This window comes from Cebus imitator, unplaced genomic scaffold, assembly GCF_001604975.1.
Source record: "Cebus imitator isolate Cc_AM_T3 unplaced genomic scaffold, Cebus_imitator-1.0 Scaffold675, whole genome shotgun sequence".
NCBI lineage: Eukaryota > Metazoa > Chordata > Mammalia > Primates > Cebidae > Cebus > Cebus imitator.
Genome location: NW_016107990.1, coordinates 382719 through 390128, shown reverse-complemented (window position 1 = coordinate 390128; position 7410 = coordinate 382719). Strand labels below are relative to the sequence as shown.

The 7410-nt window shown below is 50.3% G+C and overlaps 1 pseudogene; it reads right to left on the bottom strand.

The window, feature by feature from the left end:
- Positions 1 to 5059: 5059 nt before the first annotated feature.
- Positions 5060 to 6617, bottom strand: LOC108295991 (annotated as a pseudogene).
- Positions 6618 to 7410: the final 793 nt, after the last annotated feature.

Genomic DNA, 7410 nt, shown 5'->3' with positions numbered 1-7410 from the left:
AGGACAGCCTGGGACAAGTCCAGTGAGATTAGGGTAGGAGAGTGGGGAGGTGAGTAGGAGCCCATGGGGGTGTGAGTGCCTCTGGGGCAACCTAGAGTGAAAGTGGAGGGAGTGGCAGACATTTAGGAAATACGCATGGCCTCCTGGCTGGGTAAGGGCACCCACGATGAGGGTAACAACCACTCATTCATCCCACAACCATTTTTGAGATCTATATGCGTCAGGTGTCATGCTAGTTGCAGGATACAATTGTGAACAAGTGATGTGTGGGTCTTAGAGTCAGAGAGCTGACATTGGAGAGTATCAGAGACAAACAGCAAGTAAGCAAATGCAGCGTTGTTCATTGCAGTAAGAAGGAGGGGGACAGACACAGGCCCACATGGAGAGCCGGGTGGCTCCTGGCATCGGGGCCATATGTAGCTTGGCTTGGGGTTCAGGATCCTAACTCCAGCTCTGACCAGCTGGAGTAAGAGTCCCACACCCAGAAGAAGTGGCACTTACGGGTCTGAAATATGTAAGCCCGGGACTAGAGGCTGAGTGGACCTGTATGCCAGGGGCTTGCCACACACTTCACCGTGTTAGTGTGCTTCATCCAGAGAGGAAGCCGACCCCAGCAAGGCTTGTGAGACTGGCTGCTGGCTGCCTGCTTATTCTCCCCTCCGGTCAGGACTGACCCCCTGATGGGGTGAGGCTGAGGCTGGCCATCAGGGAGGCCAAGCTGTTGGATCAGAGGAAGGCGATGTCAGAAGCCAGCCCCTGTTACCCAGCAGCTCTTCGCTTCCCATCGTCCCTGGCTGGTCCTGGCCCAGCCCCTCTCCAGCATCCTCATCTACCTCCCTGTCTCCAGCTCACCCTGTCCGCATATCACAGGGACTGCCATTGTTTCTCTATTTACTGTTTTGCTGCCAAGTTAATGCTTCAAAACCATATTTTATAACAGTAGCCTTCATCTGCGGAAGATCTCCGAAACTATGTGGCCTGGCATTTAAAGGTGTTCAAACATGTGGCCTTACTGAATTTTACAGCTTGATTTCTCCTTTCAGAGGTGCACCCTGCATGTATGTCAAACTGTGGGCACTCATCCCTCTGCCACATCTCTTTCTGTCCCTCAAAGCCCCCGCCCTCCTGCCTCCCTCTGGATAATGAAACAGCTCATTCAATCAGCCCGCCTTGCATTCAACAGGCTCTGCAGGTTCCCACTATGTGCCCGTCATTCCCGGGCAGCGCTCGGACCGCCCCCCCGCTCTGACACATCATCCACTTGTTTTGTGATCTTATTCATCTTTATTTATTTATTTATTTATTTATTTTTGAGACAGAGTCTTGCTCTGTTGCCTAGGCTGGAATGCAATGGCTGGAATGCAATCTCAGCTCACTGCAACCACTGCCTCCTGGGTTCAAGCGATTGTCTTGCCTCAGCCTCCTGAGTAGCTGGGATTACAGGCGCCCGCCACTGTGCCTGGCTAATTTTTGTATTTTTAATGTAGACGGGGTTACCGTGTTGGCCAGGTTGGTCTTGAACTCCTGACCTCAGGCAGTCCGCCCGCCTCGACCTCCCAAAGTGCTGGGATTATAGGTATGAGCCACTATGCCCAGCCTAATCTTCATTTATTAGCTCCTGCATGAGGCCTTATCCTTCTGCTCCTCTGAACAGTAAACCTTCAAGAGCAGAGGCTGCATCTTGCCCATTCCATGGCCTCATGGTTCCCTGCCTGTGGCAGGGCTCAATAAATGTGCTGCATGACCTGGACAAACATGGGGTCTGGAAGGAAAGCGCTAAATACTGGCCTGGGGACTGGAACTCCGCCTCAGCTCTGCCACTTAACTGCTGGGTGGTCTCTGGAACACTGCTGTCTTTTTCTGGGCCCCAGGATCCCCAGCTATAACATGGGGCTGCCATCTGTGTCCTGGTAAGGTGGGAGCCTGTGCAGATGCGGGCTGTTATTAGGAGGGTTGTCCCTGTGGATGGGGTGTGTACTGGGACAGAGGGAGATATTGTGTTTCTTGGCACCTCTTGGCCAGAAGACCTGAGCAAAGCCAGCATGAAGCGCCTCCACACCCCTCAGATGCCAACCCAGGGGGTTAGGCAGGGGGATGTGGGGCAATGGCCAGCAACCGCATGCACGCCTGTTTATGTGGGCTGCGGATGAGGGGCTCTCATGCTCCCAGGGCTTTCTGCCAGCGTTGAGGAGGAACAGGCACTCTCCTGCCAGGCTGCTTCCGGTAGCTCAGGGAGGCTGGGGAGGAATGAGTTGGGACATTTTATTATTGTGGACTGAGTGGAAATGGATCGCTGAGCCCTCTGAGGACCAGCAGCCTCATTACCCAGAGGAGAAACCAGGGCTCACATAGGAGAAGGGGCTTGTCCAAGGTCGCTTCTGCAGTCTTGTCTCTAAGGCAAGAGCATGGATTTTGAGACAGGGAGATTTGAATGCTGCCACTTCCTGCTATAAGAGCTTGAGCAAATTTCAACCCCCGAGACTTAGTTTCTGCAAATGTTAATGAGGAATCACAATTCTGATATTTGATTGCTGTGAGGATGAGAGGAAATGATGTCTGAAGAGCCTGCTCCCCAGTGGCTGTTCAGGCCTCCAGCCCCACGTCCCCAGGCACAGGGTGATGGGGGAACTGCTCAGGGTAAGGACCCTCTCAGGCAACGAAGCTGCCAAAAGCTTTAGGAGAGAATCCTAGCGGAGTGTGGGTGGGGGAGACTCAGATTTCAAGGAAGCCGGTGGCTTGGGGTCCGGCTCAGCCCTCCCGTCCTTTCCTTCCATTCATCTGCTCGTTCATTCCGCAGATGTGATTGAGCATCTACTCAGGCCCAGGTTCTGTCTGGATGCTGCTCTATCAAAGAGAACTAAGACCCAACTACTCCCCACCCTAACAGCTCACAGTCCAGTGGAGAGAGAGAGACAAGGCAAAGAGAAACTGTGAAATTGCTGTTGGAGGCGTGTCCATGACGCAGGAGGAACCCTGAGGAAGTGGAGCTGCTGAAGAGTCACACTTCCCTTTTTTTTCTTTTCTAACTGCAGAGCACTTTTTTTTGTTTTGTTTTGTTTTTTTTAATGATTGAGATCTACCTTTCTGTATAGTTTTATAACGTGCTGTTTCTTTAAAATTTTTTAGAAACCAGGTCTCACTATGTTGCCCAGGCTGGAATGCAGTGGCTATTCACAGGCATGATCCCACTGATCAGCATGGGAGTTCTGACCTGCTCCATTTCGGATCTGGGCCGGTTCACTCCTCCTTGGGCAACCTGGTGGTCCCCTGCTCCTGGGAGGTCACCTTATTGATGCCAAACTTAGTGCAGACAGCCAATCAGCACAGCACACCATAGCCCAGAACTCCTGGACTCAAGTGATCCTCCTGCCTCAGCCTCCCAAGTAGCTGGAACTACAGGCATGCGCCACTGCATCCAGTATTATTATTATTATTTTATTTATTTATTTATTTTTGAGACAGAGTCTTGCTCTGTCACCCAGGCTGGAGTGCAATGGCATGATCTCAGCTCACTGCAACCTCTGCCTCCTGGGTTCAAGCAATTCTCCTGCCTCAGCCTCCTGAGTAGCTGGGATTACAGGCACCTGCCACCACACCGGGCTAATTTTTGTATTTTTTTAGTAGAGACGGGGTTTCACCATGTTGGTCTGACTGGTCCGGAACTCCTGACCTTGTGATCTGCCCACCTCAGCCTTCCAAAGTGCTGGGATTACCGGCGTGAACCGGCATCCAGCCCATTTATCATTTATTTGTGTTGAGAACATTTAAATCCACTCTTCTAGCAATTTTTAAATATATGGTAAATTGTTGATTATAGTCATCCTAGGGTGTTATAGAAGGTGAGAGCTTATTCCTCCTGTTCTAGTAGTAATTTTGTATCATTTCACCTCTCTCTATCCCCCACCCTTCCCAGGCTTTAGTGACCGCTATTCTGCTTTCTACTTCTACGCGCTCAACTCTTTTAGCTCCCACGTATGAGTGAGAACATGTGGTATTTCTCTTCCTGTCGTTGGCGTATTTCACTTAATATAATGTCCTCCATGCTCAACCGTATTGCTGTGAATGTCAAGATTTCATTCTTTTTTCTGGCTGAATGGCAGTCCGTTGTGTATGTATACCAGATTTTCTTTATTCATTCCTGCATTAATAGACACTTATATTGATGCCGTATCTTTGCTATTGTGAATAGTGTTGCAATAAACATGGGAGTGTAAATGCCTCTTCAATATACTGATTTCCTTTCCTTTGGATGTATACCCAGCAGTGAGGCTGTGAGATCATCTGGTAGTTCTATTTCGATTCTTGAGGAAACTTTACACTGTTTTTCATAATGGCTGTACTAATTTACATTTCCATGAACAGCATATGACTTCTCCTTTCTGCACATCCTCAGCATTTGTTATTTTTTATCATTTTTATGATAGTCATTCTAACTGGGATGGGATGATATCGCATCATAGTTTTGATTTGCATTTTCCCGATGATTAGTGATGTCGCCCATTTTTTCATATATCTGTTGGCCATTTGTATGTCTTTGAGAGACGTCTATTCAGCTCATTTGCCCATTTTGAAATGAGATTGTTTTTATCTGTTATTTGAGTTCCTTGTATATTCTGGATATTAGTCTTTGGTCAGATGAATAGTTTGCAGTTATATTCTCCCGTTCTGCAGGCTGTCTCTTCGCTCGGTTGTTGGTTTCCTTGGCTGTGCAGGAGCGTTTTAGTTTGATCTAATTCCATTTGCCTATTTTTTGCTTTTGTTGCCAGTGCATCTGAGATCGTCTCCATTAAATCTTTGCCCAGATCAATTTCCTGAAGTGTTTCCTCTATGTTTTCTTCTAGTAGTTTTAGTTTTCTTTTCTTTTTTCTTTCTTTTTTTTGGGGGGGGGAGAGGCAGAGCTAGTTGAGGTTTTCTTTTGTAAAAATTGAATTGGTTTGTAGCTGGAGGCATGGGCAAGGGGGGTTCCCCAGGCAGTAAGCTCCCCTGGCCCTGTGGGTGGGCTTCAGCCTCCCCCATGGGCTCTGGGGCAGCCGCAGGAGGGCTAGTTTGGGCAGGGTGTTCACTTGGGCAGGACGTCAGAGGACTCAGACACCAGCTTCCCATCAGGGGTCTCCATCTTATTCACAACCATGGCCCTGGTGGAGCTGGTGCGGCTGAAGGAGCTGGAGCCCCCACCAGAGCCAAAGCTGGAGCCCAGGCTGTAGCTGAGGCCGGGGTTTGTGATGCCCCATAGCTCGAGCTCAGCGCATGGTGGTCTTCATATGCATGCTCATGTTCTGCATCCCAGATGCCAGCCGGCTCTCCTTGCCCTCCAGCAGCTTCCTGTAGGTGGTGAGCTAGATGTCCAGGGCCAGCTTGACATCCATCAGCTCCTGGTGCTCATGCATCTGCTGTGCCATGTACTTCTTCACCTGCTGCAGGGCGGCCTCCAGCTCGGACAGCTCGGCGTTGGCATCCTTAATGACCAGCTCCCCGCGCTACTCAGCATCCTTGATGGTGGCTTCAGGGAAGCCCTCTGGCCTTTGAGACCCTCAATCTCAGCCTGGAGCCGCTGATGTCCTGGTTCCTCTTGGAGATCTCAGTCTTTGCACGCAGCGGGTCATCCCGTGCTTCCCAGCCAGCGTCTACAGCTCCTCATACTTGATCTAGTGCAGGCTCTCAGCCTCTGCCCGCCTGAGGTTGGTGATGTCCTTGTGCTGCCTTGACCTCAGCGATGACGCTGTCCGTGTCCAGGGAGTGGCTGTTGTCCATGGACAGCACCACAGACATGCCTGAGATCGGGACTGCAGCTCCCGGGTCCCCTTGTCACACAGCTGCCTGAGGAAGTCAGTATCGTCAGGCAGCCCTTCCAGGAGACTCCAGCTCCCCCTTGTTTATGGAAGCTCCATCCGCATCCTTCTCCATGAGGGCAAACTCATTCTCCATCCCCCTTGTTTATGGAAGCTCCATCCGCATCCTTCTCCATGAGGGCAAACTCATTCTCCATCTCCGTTCACTTATCGACCTCATCTTCCTACTTGTTCTTGAAGCTCCCCACCCGCGCCTGCCTGTTGCCAAGCTCCGCCTCCAGCCTCAGCTTCCGCTGGCCCAGAATCTCCAGCTGCCACGAAGGTTGCTGAGGTAGCTCTCTAGCGTGTTGTCCGTGTTGCTCCGAGCCGCCTTCTGCTGCGGCAGGAGGCTCCACTTGGTCTCCAGCACCTCGTTCCGCTGCTCCAGGAACTGCACCTTGTCGATGAAGGAGGCAAACTTGTTGTTGAGGGTCTTGATCTGCTCCTTCTGGGTGTGCACAGCCTGGATGCTGGGGTCCACCTCCAGGTTAAGGGGCCTCAGCAGGCTCTGGTTAACTCTGACGGCGGTGATGCCGTCCATGCCCATGCCGCTGGCCCCGCCACAGCCTCCACCTAGGCCACCCTGGAAGCTGCTGCTGCTCACTCAGGAGAAGCTGGAGGAGCTGATGCGGGCACCAGGCCCACTTGTGTATGAGCGGCTGCTGAAGGCCCGGGGGCCAGAAGTGGACACCTTGTAAGACTTCTGGGTCACCCTGATGGACATGGTGGAGGCTGGAGTGGAGGCAGGCGGGCTGAACCAGGCGGAGATTCAAGAAGGGGCAGAGAAGCTGCTTCCAAGTCTCTTCTAGTAGTTTTCTAGTTTGGGGTCTTATATAAACTTAAAACTTATATTTAAGTTTTTCATCAATTTTGATGTAATGTTTTAAATGATGAGAGATAAGAATCTAGTTTCATTTTTCTCCATATAGATATCCAGTTTTCCCCACACTTATTTATTAAAGAGACTGTCCTTTCCCCAAAGGACATTCTTGGCACCTTTGTTAAAAATCAGTTGATTGTAAATAAGTGAATTTATTTCTGGGTTGTCTATTCTGTTCCTTTGGTCTATGTGACTGTTTTTATGACAGTACCATGCTGTTTTGGTTATTATAGCTTTATAGTAAATTTTGAAGTCAGGTAAAGCGGGAAGTGTGATGCCTCCAGCTTTATCCTTTTTCCTCAGGGTTTCTTTGGCTATTCAGAGTCCTTGTTAACCTGCTTTTTGTTGATGTTGTTGTTATAGATAGGGTCTCTGTAGACTCCACCCCCCTGCCACCCGCCTCTACCCCGTGCTTAAGCAATCTGCCAGCCTCCACCTCCCAAGTAGCTGGGTCTACAGGTGCCCAGTGGGGAGCCAAGGTGTGCCACCACACCTGGCTAATTTTTGTTTTTTTCGAGAGGACTTGGTTTTCCATGTTGCCCAGGCTAGTCTTGAACTCCTGGGCTCAAGCAAGAAGCCTGCCTCAGCCCCCTAAATTGCTGGGTTACAGGTGTGAGTCACCACACCCAGCCTAACCTGCTATTTTTATTTGGCAATAAACGCTTGCCCTATAATATTATAAAACTCTTGGTAAACATTTTC